The following is a 25,463-nucleotide window of genomic DNA, read 5'->3' as shown; positions in this document are numbered from 1 at the left end:
CAGCCGGCCAAGCCCCCGGGTACATTCCTCTGCCTGGGATATTTTTATATTAGAAGCAGCACAGTTCCTACAGGGTGGGGTCCCTGGAGCTCGGCTCTTAGCTCGTTAACCATTTGGCAGCTGCTCAGCTGCTTCATGAAATCCCCTCCCCAACCTCGCCTCCCCCGCCCCCAACACACACACACTTTGTTCTTGGCCAAACTCTGAGTTTCATCTGGGCCAGTCCTCTGCATCCTGTACATTCAGTGTTTTTAAGGGTTATTTACCGTTAAGGCAGCAATTCCACATGTTCTAGATCACAGTGTTTCCATAACTTCATTACCCCTCATGTCACTGTTTTTAGGTCTCTATTTTTAGTCAGTGTTTTTCCTTTATGTGAACATCCTTTTTCCATCATTGAGATAATAAAACATCACCGTTGTCACATGGCTGTACATCATAAGCTCTTTCCCATGTTTTCACAGACTTAATGTGTATCCGCTGAATGGCTGTGGAAAGCCTTTTCCTTCTGTTAGACATTTCGGTTCTTCCCAGATTGTCACCAGAGCCAAACTGCCGCCTGAGCGTCTTGCGGCATGTAAAAATTTTCTCTGCTGTTTCTTTCCGGGACACACACCCAGGAGTGCGATCGCTGAGTCAAAGGGTGTGACTGCTTCCCTCTGGCACCCCATCACCCTCGGCCAAATTGTTCTGGTCCATGATGCTCTCAGGGCTGGGTGTGGAGATCTGCTTCTCTCCACCTCCCCTGCATTCGTATTTTTCTGAGAGTATTTTTTGACCAGGCATAAAATTGTGCCTTGTTGGTCTTTCAGCTTGCAATGGACTAACCAAAAAAGGATGAATTTTCCCCATAAGTTTGGTTATTATTTGTGTCTACCCCTCTGCAGCTTGCCAGCTGCATCTTCTCCTGCCCTTGTGTGGAAACCCAAAGGGAAGCATTGTAAATCTTGTTGGTTTATGTCGGATATGGCTGGAACCCAAGCCAGACAGGACTTCTTGGGACCCTGGCACTGCTCTGCTTTCTTTGGTGGGTGGGATTCAGAAAAATGGTCCCTGGGACTGTCATCCCCTAGCAGGCTCTGCTGTGTAAGCAATGGGGCCCCCTGTTCAAAAATGATTAAGTTTCAAGACAGAGACAGCTGAGCATTAAACCAAGGGAGGGACCCTTCTGACTTGGGGCCTTATTGTGACTGCATAGGTCATATGCCTGTGACGGCTACCCTGCCCCATGCTCTGGAGTCATCTAGTTGGAAGTGGACAGAGTTTGGAAGTGGCTTGCTTGACTGAGCTGAATCCACCTGTTAGGTTTCCCAAGGGCCACTCCAGACGCAGATCCAGGTATGGGTGGGCTTCTGACATGGGGCCACTTGTGGCCACCTGCAGCCCCTGCTCCTGACCGACACTGGCCATGCACACCCCCCCCAACCCCTGGCCCCATCCTGGTCTACTTAGCCCTGGAGTTAGTTGTCCTTTTCTCAGTGGTCATTTTTTTAAAAATTAATTTATTTATTTGGCTGCATTGGGTCTTCATTGCTGCGCGCAGGCTTTCTCTAGTTGTGGTGAGCGGGGGCTACTCTTCGTTGCGATGCATGGGCTTCTCATTGCGGTGGCTTCTCTTGTTGCGGAGCACGGGCTCTAGGGCGCACAGGCTTCAGTAGTTGTGGCATGTGGGCTTCAGTAGTTGTGGTTCACGGGCTCTAGAGCGCAGGCTCGGTGGTTGTGGTGCATGGGCTTAGTTGCTCCACAGCATGTGGGATCTTCCCGTACCAGGGCTCGAACCTGTGTCCCCAGCATTGGTAGGCAGATTCCCAGCCACTGTGCCACCAGAAAAGCCCCCTGTGGTCATTTTTGTGCCCACTTTCTCCTCACCTTGACCCCTGGTGGCTCTTTCTGGTGGACAGCTGGCCCTTCTGCTCATCTTTGCCTGCTTTGGTCATCTCACTGCCCTGAATATTTAACATTTCGTGCTGTTTTTCCAGCTAGGGCTTTCACTTCTGCCTTACCCACTTCTCTCTTAACTTACCTCCGGAGCCTTCTCCTTGCCAGCCTGGGGCTAGGAGGAGCTGCTGCTTATATAGTGAGAAACTGGTAATCCCTGTGGCTGCAGATAACTGCTGATAATCAGTGAGGCTGGTTGCACTTGCTGTTAATTGGAAATGCCAGGCTGTCCCCCAGGTCACAGTCCTCATGCTCCCGCCCAGAGAGCAGCAGTTCCTCGGTGGGTGTTAACTCTGCAGGGGACGCTGGGTCTCCATAGGAGGGGAAATGATCCTGTGGGTCATCTGGGAAGTGGCATTCCTTGGGCGACGGGCACCTGGGGCTGGCTGCCCAGCCGGCTGCAACAGCAGAAGTATCACTCCAGGAGTTACTCCGCCATGAATTGCATAGAGTTTGGAGCTTTCTTAAATGGCCCTTGGCTTGATTTAGCTCTTACTCTCGTGGGAAATGTGGCCTTATACTTGTGGGGTTTTTCCACATTTTTCAATGATTGAATCAGGAAGGTGTCGATGTGAGAGTTCTCACATTGAGCTGAGAAACATTCAGTTGCCCACACAAAGGAAAATCATGTAGCCATAGAATCCCCGACTGTCACAGTTGGATGAGATTATTGCCATTTGGTGGTTAAAATAATTTTTGACATTTTTTCCAGATTACAAAGATAATTCATCCTCATTGCAGAAAATTTAGTAAAGAAAAAGCATTTAGAAGAAAATTAAAAGTGCCTGTAATTCCATTGCACAAAAATAACCCCAAATGACAACCACGGCGCATTGAGAACCTGTGCCATATGCCCACGTGTCTGGGTGATCTTCTCTGTCAGTCTCTTTGGTCTCTTTCACCCAGAGCCCCAGGTGGCTTGAGATCCCCCCCCACCCCAGTTTTACAAGTGTGAGAGCTGAGACACAGAGACAGACAGAATTTGCCTGGTCACACAGCCTTAGTAAATACTCAAACCCAGCGCTAGTCTCACCACACACCCGCATCAGCATTTAATAGCATTTTGAAACCTGCTGAGAGTTGGAAATGGCATCTCATTCTTTAATGGGCATCTCTTTGATTTCTAAGGGGGTTGAATCTTTTTCACCAATTTATTAGCCTCTTGCAAGTCAGTGACTTCTTTGTCATGTGCTAGTTTTGTCTAGTGTTGCATCTGAACCACATTGATATGATTATTGTAGTTGGAAAGTATGTTTCCTGTTGTAGGTCGAGTCTTCCCTTATCAGTGTTTCCCCCCACCAACACTTTATTATGAAAAATGGCAAACATAGAGGAAGGTTGAAAGAACTGTGTAGTCAACACCTATATTCCTACTACCTAGATTCTACCATTAACATTCTATTATATTTACTTTATCACCTATGTATCCTTCTGTCCATCCCTCTATCCATCAGCCCATCTTAATTTTTTAAATGCTTTTCAAAGTAAATTGCAGACATCAGTACTCTTTCCCCTGCCAAACACTTCAGCATGTATATCATTAACCAGAGTTCAATATTTCATATCGTGGATTTCACTAATCATCGTTTGAGTTCTGATAAGTGTGTGCACGCACCTTTGCGACCCAGACCCTGTCAAGATACAGGACATGTCCGTCACCCCAGGGTTTCCTCAGGCCCCTTCCCAGGCAGTCCACACCCCACTCCCAGAAGAACTGCTGCTCTGATTTATTTTACCACGGATTCATTTGGCCTGTCTTAGAACTTCACATAAATTGAATTATGCAATATGTACTCTTCTATGCAAGGCTTCTTTCACTCAGCTTAATGTTTTTGAGGTTCATCCATGTTGTCATGTGCATCATAAGTTTGCTCTTTTTCATTGCTTAGTATTTATTTTACTGTATGAATATACCATAATTGATCCATACTCCCGTTGATGGCCACTTGAGCTCTTTCCAGTTTGTGAGCTGTTACAAACATCTCTTAACACTAGAACTTGTCACCATCCCTCATGTGACACCAAGCTGTCCAGTTTAGACAGTCCCAGGAACAGCCTCATGCAGAGCCAGAGCACTCAGTGTGGTCCTCAGTTGTGGCACAAGGGGACTGAAAGGTTAAACGTGCCTCTCTTCCAACTTGTATTCCAGTGTTAGGGGTCCCTGGGGGTGTGATCATAAAACACTGAATTCCCTGAGAATAAGAATTAGGTCTGACTCACATCTACAGAATAATTGAAAACTACAGCAAAACATGAGGAAATAAAAATGCATAAACCCACAAATATACATTTTGATGTACATTAAGTGTAAGTTTTTTGCAGATCTCTTATCATGTTGGGGAAATTCCCTTTTATTCCTAGTTTGCTGAGAAATTTTATGATGAATGGATGTTGAATTCTGTCAAATACTTTTCCTGCATCTGTTGAAATTATTATCGCATGGATTTTTTTTCAGTCTGTTAATATGATGAATTATATTGGTTTTTTATATTTTGGCCCTCCCCCCAGATTCTTCTGATTCTTCGGGGTAGGGCTTGAAGATTTGCATTTCTAACAAGTTCTCAGATGTTGTAGCATGTATCAGTACTTTATTCCTTTTTGTTGCCAAATAATAATTCCATTGCATGCATATATGGACATTTGGGTTATTTTCACTTTGGGGCCACTAGGAATAATGCTGCTGTGCTATGAACATTCATGTGCAAGTTTTTGTATGGACATATGTTTTCATTTTTCTTGGGTATATACCCAGGATGGGATTGCTGGGTTATATAATAACTGCCAAACTGTTTTCTAAAGCAGCTGTATCATTTTTTATTACCATCAGTAGGAAGGTTCCAGTTTTTCTGCATCCTTACCAACATATTATTTTCTGCTTTTTTTTTTTTGGCTGCATTGGGTCTTAGTTGAGGCACGCAGGATCTTCGTTGCAGCGCGCGGGATTCTCTCTAGTTGTGGCATGAGAGTTTTTCTCTCTCTAGTTGCGGCATGCAGGCTCCAGAGCTTGTGGGCTCTGTAGTTTGTGGCACGTGGGCTCTCTAGTTGAGGTGCAGTCTCAGTAGTTGTGGTGCACGGGCTCAGTAGTTGTGGTGCATGGGCTTAGTTGCCCTGCGGCATGTGGAATCTTAGTTCCTCGACCAGGGATCGAACCTGCGTCCTCTGTGTTGGAAGGTGGATTCATTATCACTGGATCACTGGGGAAGTCCCTATTTTCTGCTTTTTTTTAATGGCTAATTATACTAAGCATTTTTTCATGTGCTTATTGGCCATGTGTATATCTTCTTTGGAGGAATGTCTATTCAAATCCCATTTTTTAATTGGGTTGTCTTTCATTGATTGATATTTAAATGTTGAGCCAACCTTGCATTTCTGGGATAAACTTCACTTAATCAGATGTATTACCCTTTTTATGTACTGCTGGATTATATTAATACTTTTCTGAGGATTTTTATGTCTCTGTTCATGAAGGATATTGGTCTATAGTTTTTGTTGTTGTTGTTTAGTTTTTGTTTTTTTGTAATGTCCTTGTCTGGTTCTGTTATCAAATAATACTGGCCTCATAAAATGAATTGGAAAGTATTCCCTCCTCTTTAATTTTCTGACAGAGTCTACGTAGGATCGGTATTGCTTCTTCTTTAAATGTTCGGTAGAATTTGTCAGCAGAGCTGCTTTTTTTTTTTTAATTGAAGTATAGCTGATTTACAATGTTGTATTAGTTCCTGGTGTACAGCAAAGTGATTCAGTTATACACACACACGTATATTCTTTTTCATTTTCTTTTCCATTATAGGTTATTACAAGATACTGAATATAGTTCCCTGCGCTATGCAGTAGGACCTTGTTGTTTATTTTATATATAGTAGTTTGTACCTGCTAATCCCAAACTGCTAATTTATCCTCCCCCCACCACTTCCCCCTTTGGTAACCATAAGTTTGTTTTCTACATCTGTGAGTCTGTTTCTGTTTTGTGAATAAGTTCATTTGTATCATGTTTTAGATTCCACATATAAGTGATATCATATGATAATTGTCTTTCTCTGTCTGACTTACTTCACTTAATATGATAATCTCTAAATCCATCCATATTGCTGCAAATGGCATTATTTCATTCATTTTTATGGCTGTATTTTTATGGTAATATTCCATTGTATACATATACCACATCTTTATCGATTTATCTGTCAATGGACATTTAGGTTGCTTCCATGTCTTGGCTGTTGTAAATAGTTGTCAGCAGAGCTTCTGAGCCCTAAGTTTTCTTCTTTGTGAGATTTTTAACTAAAAAAATCAATTTTTTAATAGACTACTCAGGTTATTTTTGTTCACTGAATGAGTTGTGGTAGTTTTGTATTTCAAGAATTTATTTCATCTAAGTTATCAAATTTGTGAGCACAAAGTTTTTAGTGATATTTTCTTATTATCCTTTAATGTCTGTAAGATCTGTAGTGATGTCCCCTCTCTCATTGATGTTATTGGCTATTGATCATATCGATATTTTCAAAGAATAAGATTTTGGTTTTATTGGTTTTATCTACTGTTTTTCTTATCTGCTCTTTAAAAACATATGTAATATAGATATCCTTCAAAAGGCAAATTGAATCATACTGTACATACTGTCTACACCTCGATCTTTTTCATTGACTATGTCTTAAATTTTTTTTCATATCACACAAGTTACATACCTGCGTGTCAGTAGGATACATTACTAGAACTGAATCAGTAGATGGTTATCCTCTTTTTTCTTTTAAATCAACTTTATGTATAATTTTAATTTGATAAAATGAACTGATTTTAACTGTTCTGTGAGTTTTTACAAATGTATACACCTGTATATCCACCAATCCAAATAAGATATAGAACATTTTTATCATCCCCAAAAGTTTCATCATGCCCCTTTTCAGTCACTGCCCCCCATACCTAGCCCCAGACAACCACTGATCTCCTTTTGGCACTATAGTTTTAATTGTTCTAGAATTTCATATAATGAAATCAAACAGTAGTATGTGTGGCTTTTTCATTCAGTATAATGTTTTCAAGGTTCCTTCTGTGTGAATACATAATTTGTTCCTTTTTATTGCTGACTTTTTTCCATAGTGTGAATATGCCACAAGTATTCATTCACTTGTTAATGGACATTTGGGCAGTTTCCAGTTTGGGGCTACTATGAGCTGTGAAGCTGCTATGAGCATGTAAAATTAATGCATTTAAATGCTATGAGCATTTAAAATTAATGTATTTTTGTGGACATAAGTTTTTATTTCTCTTAGGTATACCTAGAAGTGGAATTGTAGGTCGTGTCGTGTTGTAAGTGTATGTTTATCTTTATAAGAAACTGCCAAACTGTTTTCCAGAGTGGCTTTACCATACTACGTCCCACCAGCAATGTTTGAGAGTTCATTGCCCCACATCCTGTCAACCCTTGCTATTGTTAGCCTTTTAAAATTCCCCTATTCTTCTGGGCACGTAATAGTATCTCACTGTAGTTTTAATTTGTACTTTTCTAAATACTAATGATGTTGAGCATCTTTTCATGTACTTATTAGCCATTTGTATATATTCTTTTGTAAAGTGCCTTTTCAAATCCTTGTCCTATTTGGTGTAGGGGTAGAGGTGTATTGTTTACCTTATTAATGAGTTTCAAGTGTTCTTTATATATTCTGAATACAAGTTCTTTTTCAAGAATATGTATTGAGAAAAAATTCTCCTAATCTGTGGTTTACCTTTTCATTTTTTTTTTTTTAAACATCTTTATTGAAGTATAATTGCCTTACAATGGTGTGTTAGCTTCTGCTTTATAACAAAGTGAATCAGTTATACACATACAATATGTTCCCATATCTCTTCCCTCTTGCATCTCCCTCCCTCCCACCCTCCCCATCCCACCCCTCTAGGTGGTCACAAAGCACCGAGCTGATCTCCCTGTGCTATGTGGCTGCTTCCCACTAGCTATCTATTTTACATTTGGTAGTGTATATATGTCCATGACACTCTCTTACCCTGTCACATCTCACCCCACCCCCTCCCCATATCCTCAAGTCCATTCTCTAGTAGGTCTGTGTCTTTACTCCCGTCTTGCCACTAGGTTCTTCATGGCTTTTTTTTTTTTTTCCTTAGATTCCGTATATATGTGTTAGCATACTGTATTTGTTTTTCTCTTTCTGACTTACTTCACTCTGTATGACAGACTCTAACTCCATCCACCTCATTACAAATACCTCCATTTCATTTCTTTTTATGGCTGAGTAATATTCCATTGTATATATGTGCTGCATCTTCTTTATCCATTCATCTGTCGATGGACATTTATTACCTTTTCATTTTTAATGGTATCTTTTTAAGAGCATATAATTTTAATTTCAATTAGATCTCTTATTAAGTTCTTCTATGATTAGTGTTTTCTGTGTTCTAAGACATTTTTGGCCACCTCAGGATAGTGCTGATTTCTTCTAGATGTTTTATAGTTTTAGCTTTTACATTTAGATTTAAGATCCATTTTCAGTTAATTTTGTGTATGGTGTGAGGTAGTTGTCAAGGTTATTTTTTTCCTCCATGTGGATATTCAGTTGTTTAAGCACCATTTTCTTAAAAAAAAAATAAAGTTTTTCCCTTATTGACTTACCTTGACACCTTTGTTGAAAATCAGTTGATCATACATGTCAGGTCTGTTTCTGAATTCTCTATTATGTTTCATTATAAATCTATACTTATGCCAACACTATACTCTCTTGATTATTATAGCTATATGGTAGATCATGATAACAGGTTGTATAAGTCCTCCAGCTTTATTCTTCTTTTCCAGAACTGTTTGGCTTGCTTTTCCATATAAAATTTAGAATTGGTTTGTCAGTTCCTACAAAAATGTCTGCTGGGATATTGGCAGGATTGCATTGACTCTATAGATCGATTTGTGGAGAATTGATAGCTTAACAGTATTGAAGTTTCCAGTCCATGAATATGGTTATTTATTTTTGTTTTCTTTAATTTCTCTTAGCTATGTGTTTTCATGCACATATTTTACTAAATTTACCTGACAATATTTACTGGTTTTGATGCTATTTTAAATGGTATTATTTGTTAAAATTTTTATTTTCTAGTTGTTCATTGCTAATATTATAGAAATACAGTTGATTGTTGTATACAACCTTTTATCTTGATATATTCACTTGCTAGTTCTAGTGGCTTTTCTTTAGATTCCTTAGGATTTTCTGTGTTTGCTATCATGTTGTCTATAAATAAAGGCTTTTTCCTTCTTCCTTTTAAACTTGTGTGCTTTTGATTTCTTTTTCTTGCCTTGTTGCACTGGCTAGGACCTCCAGTATAATAATGAATAGAAGTGGTGAGAGCAGACATGCCTTCTTCCTGATATTAGGGCAAAAAGTTCAACTTTTCATTGTTAAGTATGAAGATAGCTGTAGGATTTTTTTTTTTTTTTTTTTTTTTTTTTTGGCTGCGTTGGGTCTTTGTTGCTGTGCACGGGCTTTCTCTAGTTGCAGCGAGCAGGGGCTACTCTTTGTTGCGGTGCGTGGGCTTCTCATTGCGGTGGCTTCTCTTGTTGTGGAGCACAGGCTCTAGGCACGCGGGCTTCAGTAGTTGCAGCACGTGGGGTCAGTAGTTGCGGCATGTGGGCTCTAGAGTGCGTGGGCTTCAATAGTTGTGGCATGCAGGCTCGAGAGCGCAGGCTCAGTAGTTGTGGTGCATGGGCTTAGTTGCTCTGCAGAATGTGGGATCTTCCTGGACCAGGGATCAAACCTGTGTCCCCTGCATTGGCAGGCAGATTCTTAGCCACTGAACCACCAGGAAAGTCCCTAGGATTTTTATAGATGCATTTTATAATAACAAGAAAGTTCCTTTTCTTCCACGTTTTCTGAGTTTTTATCTTGAACGGGTGTTTTGTCAAATGCTTTTTCAGTACTTATTGAGTTGATTATGTTTTTTCTTTATACTGTTAATATGAATTGTATTAATTTCAAATGTTAAACCTTGCATTCCTGAGATAAACCCCACTTGTTCATGATGTATTATCCTTTTTAGCTGAATTTTATTGGCTAATATTTTGTCAAGGAATTTTGCATCTATATTTATGAGTGATCTTGGACTATAGTTTTGTTTTCTTGTAATGTCTTTGCGTGCTTTTGTTATCAGTGTAATACTGGTACCTCTTATGATGAGATAATACTGCCTCATAAGATGATTGTGAATTGTTTCCCCTTCTTCTATTTTTTGACAAAGTTTGTATAAGAATTGTGTTATTTCTTCCCTAAATATTTGGTAGAATTCACCAGTGCAGACATTTTGACCTGACCATTTTCTTTGAGGAAAAGGTCTTTAATTTTAAATTCACTTTCATTATAAAGGACTTTTATTTTTTTCTTGTGTAATTTTTGGTCATTTGTTCTTTCAAGGAGTGTTCCAGTTCATCAAAGTTGTCAAACTTATTGGCATAACATTGTACATAATATTTTTTAAATATCCCTTTAATGTCAATAGAGCTGTATGATGTTTCTTTCATTCCTATTATTGGTAATTTGTATTTTCTTTATTTCTTGATTATTCTAGCTAGAGGCTTAAATTTCATTGATCTTTTCAAAGAAAATCTTTTCAAAGCTTTTACTTTAATTTTCCCATTGTTACTGTTCTCTATTTCATTGGTTTTTGCTCTTTTTTTAAACCATTTTATTCCTTCTACTCACTTTGATTATAATTTGCTCTTCTTTTTCTATTTTCTTAATGTGGAAGCTTAGATCACTCATTTTAAACCTCTCTTCTTTTTCATAATAAGCTTTAAAGCTATGCATTTCCCTCCAAGCACTGCTTTAGCTGCATCCTATAAATTTTTGATATGTTGTACTTTATCATTCATTTAAAAATATTTTCTAATTTTCCTTGTCGTTTTTATTTGACCCATTAGTTATTTTAAAGTGTGTAGTTTAATTTTCATGTATTTGGGTATTTTCCAGGTACCTTTTTGTTATTGCTTTCTAATTTAATTCTGTAGTAGCCAGAGAACATATGCTTTATCATTTTAAATTTGAGACTTGTTTTATGGCTTAGCATTGCTCTGTCTTGGTGAATACTTCATGTACTGTTTTAAAGAATGCGTATTCTACCATTGTAGGATGTGGTGTTCTATAAATGTCATTTAGGTCAAGTTGATTGATAAAGGGTACTTGAAGATTCACATCTTCTAAATCTTTGTTTTGTCTCTAGCTTCTAGCAATTGCTAAGACAGTAGTATTGAAATCTCTAACTATAATTGTACATTCCATTTCTGGCTTTGCTTCATATACTTTCAAGCTCTCTCATGAGGTACATGCACAATCAGGAGTTTGTATCTTCTTAATGAATTGACTTCTTTTGTTGTTATGAAATTTCCCTCTTTATCTCTGTCCTCAAGCCTCTTTTCAGATGTTTTTAAGGCCATACAGTTTTCTTGTAATTGCTGTTTGCCTGGTGTTTCTTTTTCTAGTATCTTACTTTTAGCCCATCAATGTCTTTATATTTAAAGTGCGTTTCTTATAGAAAGCATATGGTTGGTTATTTTATCTATGGTTTTATATTTAAAGGGGTTTTATATAGATAGCATATAATGAGTCTTGCTTTTTTATCCAGTCTGATAAAGCCTCTGACTTTTAGAGTGTTAAGACCGTTTTAATTTAATGTAGTTATTGATATGGTTGGGCTTAAATCTACTATTTTGCTGTTTGTTTGGTCTCATCTATTTTGTTCTTTTTTTCTCTTTTCCTGCCATCTGTGGTATTATTTTTAGTATTCATTTTTTTCCTTTTATTAGCTCACAACTGTACATCTCTCTTCTCAGTGGCCGCTCTAGGGTTTACATTGTGCACCTTTAACTTATCACAGTCTTCCTTCAGATCATATACCATTTCAGCTATAAGTAAGAACCTTGCAACAATATATTTACTTCCATGGGCCCCACCCTTTCTGCTGTGTCCTATTTTACTTTTGAAGATACACTTTTTTTACTTGCTCTATACAGTTATCTTTAAATGAAATTTAAAAATGAGAAAACCAACATCTTTTATGTTCACTCACATATTTATTTTTTCTGTTACCAAACCGAACTTGGGTCCGCTCACCCACTGCACAGCAAAGCCAATCTACTGACACTGGTTTGTGGTGAAGGAAAGTTTGGTGCTTATTTGCAGGGCACCAAGCAAGGAGAACAGTGGCTTATGCTCAAAGACCCAAACAAGAGACAGGTGGCTTTCAGGGAATGGTTTTAATTTAAAGGCAACATTTGGGGTGAGGGCTGCAGGGTGCATGACCTTCTTCGGATTGGTTGGTGGTGAGGTAACAAGGTGATGTTTCCAGAATCTTAATCATCAACCTCCTGGTTCCAACCATTCTGGGGTCTGCATCCTTGTGCGCAGCATATAGCTACCATCTTCCACCTGGGTGAGGGTCATCATCCTGCAGAACTCAAAGATATGTGTCAGATTGTTATGTATATCCCTTGAGGAGGAACTAGGACTCTGTTTTTTTTTTCTTTTTCCTTAAATTTATTTATTTATTTATTTATTTATTTTTATATTTGGCTGCATTGGGTCTTCGTTGCTGCACGCAGGCTTTCTCTAGTTGCAGTGAGTGGGGGCCGCTCCTCGCTGTGGTGCTCAGGCTTCTCATTGCAGTGGCTTCTCTTGTTGCGGAGCATGGGCTCTAGGTGCACAGGCTTCAGTAGTTGTGGCACGTGGGCTCAGTAGTTGTGGCTCATGGGCTCTAGAGCGCAGGCTCAGTAGTTGTGGCGCATGGGCTTAGTTGCTCCACGGCATGTGGGATCTTCCCGGACCAGGGCTCGAACCCATGTCCCCTGCATTGGCAGACAGATTCTTAACCACTGCACCACCAGGGAAGTCCCAGGGCTCTGTTTTATGCTGAATATTGTCATTACTTTTCTTGCTTAACTGCTTTTCCTTTGTTTTTACATTCCCCCACCTCCCTAACTAGTAAATGCTTGTGCCTGCTCTTTGGAACTTAGGGAAGGTCTGGGGGACTAAAGCCTTTTTCCTACAAACAAGACTCGGAGGGGCTTTTGTACCTGGAAGTCCCCGCAGGGTCCTGCCCGGTGTCATTTCTAGCCGTCTTCACTCCCTTGTCTGGATCTGAGTTTCCATTTGGTATCATTTCCTCTCAGCTTGAAGAATTTCCTTTAACATTTATTGTAGGTCAGGGAGCCACAAATTCTCTCAGGTTTTATTTGTCTGAACATATCTTTACTTCATCTTTATTTTTGGAGGACATTTTTATAAACTATAAAATTCTAGGTTTTTTTTTTTCTCTCTCAGCTCTGTAAGGAAGCTGTTCCTTCTTTGTCTTCTGGCTCATGTGCCCACTGCCCTGGCACATCCCCGTTCATGGCCCCAGCATCCAAATCCCAGAATCAAGCTGCCCCTCAGATGACTGGGGGCAGCACCTCGTCTCACAGATCCCCAGCACCCCTGGCACTTAAGGAGGCCAGAAGTAGAGCCCACAGCACAGGGGTGTGGTGACCTGCGAAGTGCATGACCTTGGAAACATCTGGATGTGCATGTCTGGAAGTGCATGTCTGGAAACATCACCTTGTTACCTCACCACCAACCAATCCGAAGAAGGTCATGCACTGCGGAGTGACTTTGTGTTGCCAGCAAGCAGTGACCCTCTGTTGTTGCCTGGGTCTCTGCCTCAGGCTCACCTGCTCCAGAAAAGGGGCCTTTTGTAGGACACAGCCATTCCATGGCCCCAAGTCCTCCGGCCCTAAACGGCCTGAATATTCCTCAGCTCAGCATAGCCCAAAGGCCTCACGGCCCCCCACTACCTGTTCCATCAGTCCCTCCCCCTTCCAGCCAGGGTGGGCCTAGGACAAGGACACCAGAAAGTTGTCAGCCACAGTGACCTATTTAAGGGGAGCCCCGCCAGGCCAACGTGGAGCCAATGGAAATGGGTCTCGGGTGGAAACTTGGCCCAAAGGTGTTGGATCTCTGCAGACCGTCTGGTTGTAATTCAAGCCCGCCTGGCTGTGGGGTTTCAGATTGTGCAGGACTGTGTTCTGATGCCCTTGCTGACTGCATGGTACCTTTGGGTGGGTCCAGGTTTCTCCCTCAGCCCCGTGGCCTAAGTGAGAAGCCCCTGGGCTCTGCAGTTGAGGGGAAGGTCTCAGCCAGGCTCTGGGGACCTTGCGTTGCCCGGGCTGTGAGGAGCCTCCCTGCAGGCTCAGGCAGCAGCTGCTGAGCAGGGGTCCCCAGGACTCAGGTAGAGAGCCCGCCGGCACAGCCCCAGGTGGGCAGGTGGCCCTCCTCTAGGGCTTTGCTCTGAGACAAGGTTCTTCCTTCCCCGCTCCCTCCCCCTCTTCCCTTGTCTCTGCCGGCTTTTCCCTCCCCTGGCCTCACAGTGGCTGTCACTTCCACCATGTCACCCTCCCCACAGTTCCCTGTGGCAGTATTCCCTGCCCAGGCACCAGTTCCTAGTCACTAAGACTTGGCAGTTGGAAACAGCCCCCTTCTATTTTTAGGGACAATCACTTGCAGTTTTCTTCGCAAATACCATCACACGTTGGAATTTCTAATTTCCATTTCTTTTAGAAAACAGAAAACCAATTTCTTGATTTACAGTAAGCAATGTATCAGCCAAGAGCCTGAGAATGATGCTTGCTGGCCCGGCAGAAAATAGTTTTCCCCTGACAGAGGCTGGGCGAGCAGATGGTCAGAGCCAGGGGCCGCTGGGGAGGTGGGGGCCATGCCTTCATCCCTGCCCTCGGGAGCAAACAGCCAGCGAAATCCCACCTCGTTAGTCTTTGGCCAAGCTCCTCGCAAGCAGGTTCCTTCCCGAATGTGGACTTTTCTGGAGCCTCACTATTTTCAGATTGATTTTCCTCTTTAGCAATCACTGCTCAAGTAGCTTTTCCCCCTGAGCCAAGCCTTGGAAGCCACCTGCCCACAGTGGTGTCTGCACGGTCCTGCTGGTAGGGCCCCTCGGAGCTGTGAGGGGTGGCTGCCCTCCTCATCCAGCAGGTGCGGGGACGGGGCTGGGGAGGCGACGGCGGACATGGGCAGGGGCACAGCTGACTAATGGAGGAACGAGCCATGCAGAGGGCAGGGGTGCTGGTGACCGACGCCCTCGAGCCTTTTCCACTGCAGGCCTTTCCTCAGCCCTGTTTCCTTCCCCCACCTCTGGGTCTGAGCCCCGCTTCTGACTCCCAGATCTGGGCTCTGCCTGCCTGGCTGGGATGCAGTTACTCTCACAATCAGCATTCTGCTCCATCTCACAGTGGCAGGGCCTCCATGGATCCTGGCCTCTGGCCTGGCTCCCAAGGCTTCTTCATAAATGACCAGTTCTGCTGAATCATCAAATCCGGGGTGGAGTTGGGGTAGCTTGCTTGGTCACAGGGTTGTTTCTTCCCCCTCCCCCTCCCAGAGCACAACTAGCAGAGAAGCCCCCAGGCCCAGGGTCAAATGCGCGTCCGCATTAAGGCCTGCATTAACCGTAGCTGGTGGACCTTCTCCGCAGAGCAGTGGGTCTGCCCGGTAGAGGCCCTTCCTTACAGGAGCAAACACTGGGGCCCAGAGAAGGGAGAGACCTGCTCAAAGTCACACAGTCTGTTGGTGGCCGAACCAACACTCAAGCTGAGGACCTGCCCACCCAGCAGTCTCCCTAGCGACCTGGGAACATAGGAAACACAAAACAGAAGGCTAGACTGGGAACTGGAAAGCCTTGATGTCTTCCGGGTGCAGGAATGCCTTCTTCGGCCGCACTGACCCTCATCCCCAGCCTCCCCCTGTCAGTTCTGGGTCGGGGCTCCCAAGGATGTGGGTCACGAAGAGGACTGTCCACTGCCCTCCGTGTCCTCCAGGAGGAGTGTTCAGATGCCTGCGAACACAGGGCCTGTGCCAGGCTCCTAGCTGCATGGACAGTGACCCAGAACTAGGAGAGGAACAACAGGGCCTTTGGAGGAGCCAGACAGCCTCCAAAAATATCCCTACCTCCTGCCCCTTTCTCTTGGCCTCACTCTGAGCCGGGTCACTTTAAACACATTCTGCCAAGTGTACTCTTCTGGTGTTGCCATCAGAGACTGGCGGCCTTCCCTTCAGGTGACCCTTCAGGTGGCCGCCTCTGCCCACCTGGACCTCAGACCGGCAGGGAGCAGGCAGTCATGGTAACCTGGCTCCAGGTGTGCCTGGATCGCGGGGCACACGCCTTTCAAGTGACGAGAGTTCCCATCCACCCTCCTGGCCCCTGAGAGGTCCCTTGCTTGGGTGTTCTTGGTTGCCGGCAGTCATGGAATTGGAACAAGGGACAGTCCCCGTTATGGGTAGCATGTGGGAGCGGGCGGGAAGAGATGCCACTGGCATCAGACAGGTTGATGAGGTTATCTTGAGGAGGATTGCTGGTGATTGTTTCTTTGCTACTTTATGCTTTTCTCTACAGGGCTTTTTGACTTTTCTACCTTCAGCATGGCTCTTTTTTATAGCCAGGTAATAATGGCTGATGTTCGTGGCCTCACTGTGGCAGATACTGTGTTAAGCACGTTACAGGCATTGACCCATTTTACAGATGAGGAACTGAAGGTAAAGAAGTTAAGTAGCTGCAGGGTCTCAGGGGTGATAAACAGCAAACTGGGACTTGCAGGTCTGCTTGACTCTAAAGGGGAGAGCGTCTTACGTGGGCATTTAAATGAAAGGGGTGGCTCTGTCCCCTTTCTGTTTAAGACACAACTTGGCCTGTCCACCCTGCATAGAGCGGACTATGAGACTCCACCACCCAGGCAGGGCCTGTGGGTCTCCTCCTCACCCTCCCCACAGAGCTTGGCCCAGGGCCAGGCCCCCACTCACCACCCACAGCCAGAAGAAGCAGGAGGACACTCTGAGGTCTGCAGGGCGGGAAAGAGGAACTTTGCAGGGACTGGGCAGCTAAGGGGGGTGGGTCATAGGGTGAGCGGGTTGTGATTGCTGCGTTCTCTCAAGAGCCAGGGGAAAACCCTGAACCCATCACCGCTCACCTGCACACTGCCCTGGGGTTCACAAAACGCTTCCCACCATCGTCCCTTGTGGCATCCGTTCATTCAACAGGTTTCTGTTTGGCACCTCCTGCATGCAGGCCCAGGAGGTGGAGATCAGCCAGGCAGACACAGCCCCTGCCCCTCCAGGGCCCGTCGGGCTCCTAGGTGGCGGGACCCCTCTCCCAGCCCTGGCCACCCCCCTCCCCCGCCTCCTCCCCGACCCAGTCACTCTCTGTCATTGATGCCTAGAGGCGGCCGCACATGGAAAGCTCTTTAGCGTGATTACGTGGGCGTCCGATGATTTCCAAGGATAAGCAGCTGTGGCTGTCTTCGGGCCAGGAAAATGTAATCTGGCAGTTTCCAGTGAGCGGCTCAACTATGCTGGCGCAGTTGGGGGTGGATCAGTGGGTTCTCGTGTGGGTCGGCAGACCTTGCTTCAGTTCAGTCCCACTTGCTTTGGCTGTGAGACAGGTGTTTGTGCTGAGCAAGATTAAACACTCTCACAGGTGGGGCTCCTTGTTGTTCATTAAAGGATCCTTCTCATTGGTCAGGGATCGCTGGACCCACAACAGGAAGCGGAGGGGGTGGGACCAGGGGTGTGGGTGCTCTTCTCTGGTGGGGAGAAGTGTGAGGTGGGTTCAGTGGCCTCTGAGGAGTTGCGCTCACGGTTGGGCCAAGGGCAGTGCTTCCCCCCTGCCTGCGAGGGCAGAAAGAAGCCGTTCCGTGGTGTTCCCGCCACGGCCCCAGCAGCTGGCGCCACGGCCCCAGCAGCTGGCGCCACGGGGAGGCCATGGCTCGTAACCTGATGGGATCTGGGGCAGCTGCTAACAAGTAACGACGTCGTGGAGAAACAGGACCAGAGGTGAGACAGCAACACCCAAACTGAAATTGTGTTATGTGGACAAAGGCTGGATTTCAACAGGGAAACAAGGACGTTGTTTAATTTCCTGAGCTGGCAAGCCGAGAGGACTTTTTTCCTTTTCTTTGGTTACCCAGAAGGCAGTGTAGGGCCCTGGAGAGAGGGGAGCCCCAGGAGCCAGGTGCCTGGAGGCCACGTGAGCCCCTCGGCCTTGGTTCCCTGGTCTGCAGAGCTGGGAGGCAGCACCTGGAGGTGGGGTGCAGGGTGCGGGGGACAGATATGGGGCACTGAGGAAACGTGTGGCTGGAGCCTCGGATTATGAGGTGTTAAAGCTGGTGAGGCCTCGCCAGCATCTAACCCAGCAGTTCTCACCCGGCTGTGGTGTGAAATCTCCTGGAGAAACTTTTTTAAAAAACTGATGCCCTTCCCGCCACCAAGGCACCAGGCGGTCCCCCTGACCTGGAGGCCGGGCCTGCAGGGGGCTTTCTGTGAGCCGGGAGTGAGCAGACAGGTGGGATGGAGTTTAGAGGCTTGCAGTGGAGGCTGGGGGGAGCACGGCAGCCCCCCGAGGAGGCTCACTGTTGTCTGGGTGGGGCGGGCGCCTCGGGGAGGAGCCACCGTGCTGAGACGCAGGTGGGTTCCTGTCTCGACATCAGCAGGGTGGAGGAAGAGGAGCATCCGTGCTCCAGCTGCCCCTCTCTTGCCCCTTAAACAAGGGCTCAGGTGAGAGCAGCAGCGCCTCGCCCCCAGTCAGCTGGCACTGGCAGGGGGTGGGCTGCAGTGTCTCTGCCCAAACCCAGCTGGCGTGGGGTCCGGCCCTCACGCACCTGCCTCAGGTTGGCTGAGGGGCAGCCCACCTCTGCACCTTGGGACCTTGGGGTGAGACTCAAACCAGGACGGGGCAGATGAGTGAGTCTGGAGCGGGGTGGTGGGTAGGACACCAGCTCTCTGCAGTGCTGGATCTGGGACGGCCCCCCGTTCCTTTAGGAGACCCCGTGGAAACCCTGGTTCGGGTGGAAGCTCTGGGTGGGCTGGGCGCTCTGCGGGCCGGAGGGGGCTGTGGGTGGCAGGTTGGCTTCAGCATCTCAGAAGATGCCATAATTGGAGCCTGTGCCTCTGTTTTTAGGCTCCATCTCTGCACCAGTGTTTATTTCCCTGGAGGTGGGCCCTGCTCCCAGAGCCGTCCATCATCCTGAGGATGCTGTGTGGCCCCAGGTCACAGCCCTCTGCTGAGGAGGAAGGCACCTGGTTCTGTGGGCGTCCTAGCCGTCACTTGCATACACTTATTTTTCACCCATCGTTGTGGCTCATGGCTCTGACCCTGTGCCCTAGCCCCCTCCAGTGAGAGGAAAGGGGGTTTGTTTCTTTGCTCTCTGAGATTTTTGCCCAGCCTTCCGCTGCTTGCTGGCCTCTACAGCCAGCCCAGGGGTCCCTGGGGGTGTTTTCCCCTGGGAAGATCAGAGATTCAGTCACCACAGATACTGGCCTGCAGCTTCGTGTTTGTGGGTGAGGTTCCTGCCCCTGCATCCCCGGTGCACTGGAAGCAAAGCCTGACTTTTGTGCCAGCCCGGGGCACCCATCCCTGGGGCCTCACCCCAGCCTTGTTGATAGCTGTCCAGGTTGGGGTGCCACCCCTGCACCCCTCTCCAGCGGAAGCTGCTGGAGAGCCTGAATGTGGTCTCACCCTGTTCCTGGTGCCCTCAACACACCCCATGCTGATCACCAGAGGTGGGGGGGGGAGATGGGCCACAGAGGGCCCACAAAGGTCATATGATGCCGGTGCTCTGGCTTGTGTTTTCCATCTGCCTACCAGGGTTTCACGATTTATTATTTATTATTATCTGATTTTTCCATCAGATTAGATCCCTACATGCCTTCCGGTATCCTCAAGGCCAAGCTTCTCAGAGCTTTCAGTCACCTACCTCCTTGGCTGGGAGGGACGTCATTCATCCTATTTTTGGAAGTTTTTTTTTTTTTTTTTTAAATCACTGGTTCCTTTTTCTGCAGAAGCCCCTGCAGGACTAGTGTCCCACAGAATCTACTTTGGGAAAGACAGACCTGCTTTCCTTCTGGATTTCCCAGTCAGGAAGGACTGGCAGTACCTTGGTGGGGGGGCACTCCCGTTCCCAGGGGCCCCCAGTGGCTCCCTGTCTCGTCTGACCTGGTTCCCGTGCCTCACTCTGCAGCGCGGAGGCCTCCGACCTGCCTTCAGGGACTGCACCTCAGAGGTGCTCATCCTCAGGGCTCCGGCCCGTCCCACCACCAGCCCGGTGCCCCTGCTCCCTCATCTCCCTGGAGTAGCACCCTCCTCCTGTGTCACCCTCCTGCAGGGTGCGCCTGTAAGGCAGCCGCCTCCTCCCACGGCCTCTTGGGACCCCACCCCGGGGCTCCTGTCTGAGCCCTTCTCCGTCAAGACTAGGAGACCTCTCCTGTCTGAGCCCTTCTGTCAAGACTAGGAGACCTCTCCTGTCTGAGCCCTTCTGTCAAGACTAGGAGACCTCTCCTGTCTGAGCCCTTCTGTCAAGACTAGGAGACCTCTCCTGTCTGAGCCCTTCTGTCAAGACTAGGAGACCTCTCAGCCTCCCTCTCCCCATTGCCTGAGTGAGTCCCTCCTCCAGGACAAAGGACCAGAGGAGCAGCGTCACCCCAGGCAGGGCTCACCTCCCCACTCGCCCGGTCCAGGCCAGGTGGAGGTCACTGGCCAGCGCAGGCTTCACCTCAGGCTGGGTGGAGTGAGCTGCTGCAGTCTCTCAGCCTCAGGGCCATGGGGGTGGCAGGTGCCGTCAGACTCTTTGTAAAGACCACTCTGCCAGTCCCAGCTCCACCACTCAGGAGCCTTGGGGTCTTGGGCACAGTCCATAACTCTCCACGCCACCCATTCCTCTCCTGGGTGTGGTTCGTGCAGCAGACTGTGTCATAACGTGGCGAAGTCATGACCCCAGGAAGCACAGGATAGGCTGTCACTGAGCAACAGGGCTGTAGGGTCTCAGACCCACCAAAGTCACTTGACCTCGTGGACCTGCCTCAAGGCCTGTTTCTGTTGTCAGCATCCAGCTGATTGGATTCTGCAATTGAATTTGGGCAGCTTAACAAACCTCCGGAAATCTAAATAACCGTCAGCAAACCTGCTGTAATTGAATTTTTGAGATGCTAACACTGCAAATTGGAAATGGCTGTTCTCTGCTGAGAGTGCAGGGCCCAGCGGTTCTCACTTGAAACCAACGTCCGCTGGCTGTGCTTGTCTCCTCAGAGGCCCTGCGGTGGGGTCTCTGCACAGCCAGACTGCAGGAAAGTTCTTAGTGTTCAGGCGAGATGAAAGCCCCCCATGGGGTCCTGGGGGCCCCAGGTAGGTGTGGCCACTCAGGGTCCCAGAAGGACCCTGCAGGGCTGGAAGGCTGCAGGGCTCGGGGCTTAGGCCTTGTCCCCTCCCTGTCGTGCGGAGAGGGAGGGGAGCAGCGCCTGTCCCCATTAATCCATTAACCATGCTGCTGGGTCAGGGAGCACCGCTGGGTTAGGGCATGATGTCAGCATCGTCAGCTGCCGTTCTAAGTTGGGTCTCAGGCCACGGGCACAGCGGGGCCCACGCTGCACTGATGCAGGCTCCCTGCCACGGTGGAGCAGGGAGCAGGGATCCTTTCCCACCCTCCCTGTGCCCTCTCTTCTGTGGAGTGGCAGGGGGCTGGGACGGGGCCAGCCTGGGATGAGCAGGTACTCAGACAGCATGTGTCCTGTCCCCCCGCCCCTTCCCCACACCAGCCAGTGGCACTCCTTGGCTGTCTGCTGGCCTCCACCTGCCTTGCGCCACCCACCCATGGATGGCTGTGGGTCCCCTTGTGTGGCTGCCTCCTCCCGTGACTCCTGGCCAATGGGACAAGGCTTCTCTCTTATCTCCCTGACCCCTCTGGGCCCTGCCCGGTTAGTGGCCTAGTGCCTGGCTAGCAAGTTTTGTACCTTGTCATCGAAGAAGCCATCACCTTCTTTTTACATTTTTGGATGGTACTCCCATCAGCCGGAGGCAGGTCCAGGGGCAAGTGCTGGGGAGCCCGAGGGAGGGAGCCCGAGGGCTCAGGGCAGTGCTCAGGTGAAGCGATGGGTACTGGGCCTTGGGGAGCAGCCATCTTTTTTTAAAAAATAAATTTATTTTATTTATTTATTATTTTTGGCTGTGTTGGGTCTTCGTTGCTGCGTGTGAGCTTTCTCTAGTTACGGCGAGTGGGAGCTACTCTTCGTTGCAGTGTGCGGGCTTCTCATTGCAGTGGCTTCTCTTGTTGTGGAGCACAGGCTCTAGGTGCGCGGGCTTCAGTAGTTGTGGCGCGCGGGCTCTAGAGCGCAGGCTCGGTAGTTGTGGCACATGGGCTTAGTTGCTCCGCGGCATGTGGGATCTTCCCGGATCAGGGCTCGAACCCGTGTCCCCTGCATTGGCAGGCGGATTCTTAACCACTGGGCCACCAGGGAAGCCCCGGGAGCAGCCATCTGCAGACGGAGGAGAGGAGGAAAGAAATCCGGGGAGTGGCAAGGAGGTGAGAAAGCCACGGGGTCTCCCTGGCACTGGATGGGCTGAAGAGCCAAGAGGAAGCAAGGGCGTGGAGCGCAGGCAGAGCATGGCCTGGCTGGGCGAGGGCAGGGGTCCCTGGCTTCCTGGCACCTAGAGGTGGATGAGCCATCTGAATGTCCCTCCCTGTTCAGAACCCTGCTGGTGTCCCTGGACTTGTCTTCCCACCTCCATAGGCCTGTCCCTTTCCACTGCAGTCCTGTCCCTCTGCCAGGACCCATCTAAGCACCACCTCCCCCCGAACCTTGTCCTGCCCAGCGCTGGGTGGAGGTGCAGAGGGAGGCGTGAGTGCTGGGCTTCCCCAGCCTTCACCTCACCTGTCCTGAGGCCCCTCCTCAGCCAGGGCTGCTGTCACTCATCTCCAGCCACAGTGTGTGAGGGGAGGGGGCTCTGGTCATCCTGTGCCTTGACCCCGAGGAGCTTGTGGGCAGGCAAGGGCAAAGCCAGATTCCCCAGAGAAACAAGCAAGAGACAGTGCAAAATGGGGCAGCCACAGGGCCCCTGGCTCCCACGTCCCCACCATGTCACCTCCCCCACCTTCCAGACCAATCTGTGCAGCCTTTTGGTTTCTTGGTTTCAAAAAGCTGCCTCCCCACCCAGAAACTTGATACATTTTCCTCAAAGATGGGGAAAAAAAGCTCCACTTCTAAAAATAGCCCACCTGGCTCTGCTCTGCTGGCTGTTTCCATGGCAACCCACTCCTTCCCAGGAGTTCCAGGTGAAAGAGGGTCCCGGCCCTGGTGCGGGTGCCCAGTGGCTCCTCAGCTGCAGCCGGCTACTGAAGGGTTCAAGGAGACCCCCGAGTAGGGGTGGGGGCACAGCAGAAACACCGGGGCTCCCTCTGGCTCCAAGCCTCTATGATTTGAAGTAAACTCAAGACTGGTTATGTGCAAAAAGTGAGCTGTGCTGATGAGGGCGACAGGGATATTGGTGGGTGGGGGGCCAGGAAGTCCCAGCTCTGCCCTGGCTGCACGCTGGGGACTTAAATCCTTTTCCAGAGGAGGTATGAATATCCCCAGAGTATGGACGAGCACCCTTAGCCAAGGCCACGTGGGGTTGAAGCAGGACTGCTTGCCTCAGAACCGGGCTCCTCCGCTGTCCCAGGCCACCTCCCTGAGCAGTCAGGGAGGCATGTGTGCCAGGCTTGAGGGGAGAACAGAGAGACCTGTGAGGTCTCTGTGCCCAGGTGGGAGTCTCAGTGCTTATCTAGGGAGCATCCAGGGACCACCCCTCAGGGCAGTAAGTCAGAGTACTGATCAGCTTCTGGTGTTGCTGGCAATCCTTGGCTTGCAGATGCTTCACTCCAGTCTCTGTGTCATCACGAGTGTTTCTGTGTCTTTGCTCCTCTTCCTATAAGGAGGTCAGTCATATTAGATTAAGGACCCGCCCTATTCCAATATGACCTCATCTTAACTAGTTATACCTGCATTAGCCCAAATAAGGTCACATTCTGAAGTTCCAGGAAGGGCATGATTTTGGGGGGACACTAGCCAACCCAGGATAGCCCCTAACGGTTGGAAGCTCATGCACTTGGGAAGCTTGCCATGGATGGGAGGCCACTGCCGTACTCTGCTGGCCTGGCCGGGATGGACTGAGAAGTTGTGACTGCTGCCTTGTAAACACGTTGGTAACCCGAGTTTTATGGATTTATTCTCATCTAACAGAAAGGAAAATTCATTCTTGCATTTAGCTGGTGAAAATCAGTGGGTATTTCAGGAGTCGGTGCTTTTCTAGAAATGGTCGTGTCTGAGAACAGGCTGGAGCCCTTTATTCCACGGTCATCTGCTGCACGTGATCCCGCCATCCCCAGAGCTGCCTTCACCTTACCTCGAACCCCGCCCCTGGCTTGGAGGCTGGATTGGTTGTTCTTTCCATGTTCCACAGTCTGGAGCTGCTGTGTGCTTTTGTCACTTTAGCCAGGGAGGCTCGGGGTGCCACTGGCTGAGGAATGTCAGGCCTGAGAGGTGCAGGCTCGTTGGCGCAGAGTTGCCTGGGGAAGAAGAGCAGAGTCACCTTCCCCATCTGCCAGGCCCGCTTCCTGGTCTCAGAAGCCACAGCCTTTGCAGCTGGTGGAGCAACTCACTGCGCTCCTGCTGAGTCGCTTTTCTGTGAAGGTTTGATCTGAACGTTAGAAGCACACCCGGAGCAGCAGCGTAAGACAGGCAGGCAGAGCAAGGCCTGGGGAAGCAGGGGTTCAGCACGATGGTCCTGGCAGCTGGGGCCGGGAGGATGGGAGGGCAGAAGGGCAGAAGCCCCTGCCGCCTGCCCCCTGCCTGGGCCTCCCCTTTGCCCCCTCCAGCTCTCCAGTCCTTCCTCTGTCACAGACCCTCCAGTTTGGCTCCCTGGGGTCACTGTCCTTGGAGGCTGGCCGTGCAGGGATGTGGGCTCCTGTTCTCTGGCTGCTGGTGGTCTTGGCCAGATGCTTCCTGCCCTGAACCTCAGCCCTCCCGCTGAGATGAGGGTGTGGGTGGCAGGGTCTGCAGTCCCCCCGCCACCCCCAGGGCAGACATTCTGGCTCTGTCCTCTTCCTAGTGAGGCTGACAGTCTCGGGAGGGGTGGGGGAGGAGGGTGAGATGATGTAGGCTAGCAGGGAGAGGGCAGGGCGAGATGCTCCCGTTAGTGACCCCCTCAGTGTGGCCTGTGCTGAGAGACCGGGGGAGGGACCCCAGCCCCACCACTTACTCTCCGTAGGACCCGTCCTGCTCTGAGCCTCTGCTTTCTCACCTGTAAAATGAGGATGCTAAGGGTGCAAAGATTAAGTGAGTTATTTGTCCAGTGCTTTAAGGAGTGCCGGCACCTTGTGTATGCCCTGGCCAGTACTGCCACCGTCCATTGCTGTCACTGTCCATTGCTGTGGCTGTTTGCTGCCGGACGCCGCCTTCCCACCCAGCCCTTCATGGCTGAGCAGTAGGAAGCTGCCTCTTCCAGAGCTTGCTTCCCGAGCTGCTGAGACTGGGCTGGGTCTGAGTGCAACTCATGCAGCATTTCCCGGGGCGCACCAGCTGGTGCAGAGCCAGCCAGAGGCCAGCATGAGTGGAGCAAGGCAACTGACCGCAGGGAGCTCAGTGGGGGCGGGTGAGGGGCCCTGCAGGCCAGCGTGTCCTGGGGAGAGCGGGAGAGACGGG

The 25,463-nt window shown here is 48.5% G+C and overlaps 1 protein-coding gene across 4 annotated transcripts in view; it reads left to right on the top strand.

The window, feature by feature from the left end:
* Positions 1 to 25,463, top strand: part of OSBP2 (oxysterol binding protein 2) — a 160,710-nt gene that overhangs the window by 99,643 nt on the left and 35,604 nt on the right. Inside the window, exon 1 of one of the 4 annotated variants that reach the window (XM_068562657.1) lies at positions 17,564 to 17,789. The exons of the other annotated variants lie outside the window; for them this stretch is intronic. The gene's annotated coding sequence lies outside the window, so the exon portion shown is untranslated. Of the gene's footprint in view, positions 1 to 17,563; positions 17,790 to 25,463 lie in introns of those variants that run through there. 4 annotated transcript variants of the gene reach the window in all.

This window comes from Eschrichtius robustus, chromosome 14 (assembly GCF_028021215.1).
Source record: "Eschrichtius robustus isolate mEscRob2 chromosome 14, mEscRob2.pri, whole genome shotgun sequence".
NCBI lineage: Eukaryota > Metazoa > Chordata > Mammalia > Artiodactyla > Eschrichtiidae > Eschrichtius > Eschrichtius robustus.
The sequence above is the reverse complement of the archived record's forward strand: the minus strand, read 5'-3'. Positions and strand labels throughout refer to the sequence as shown.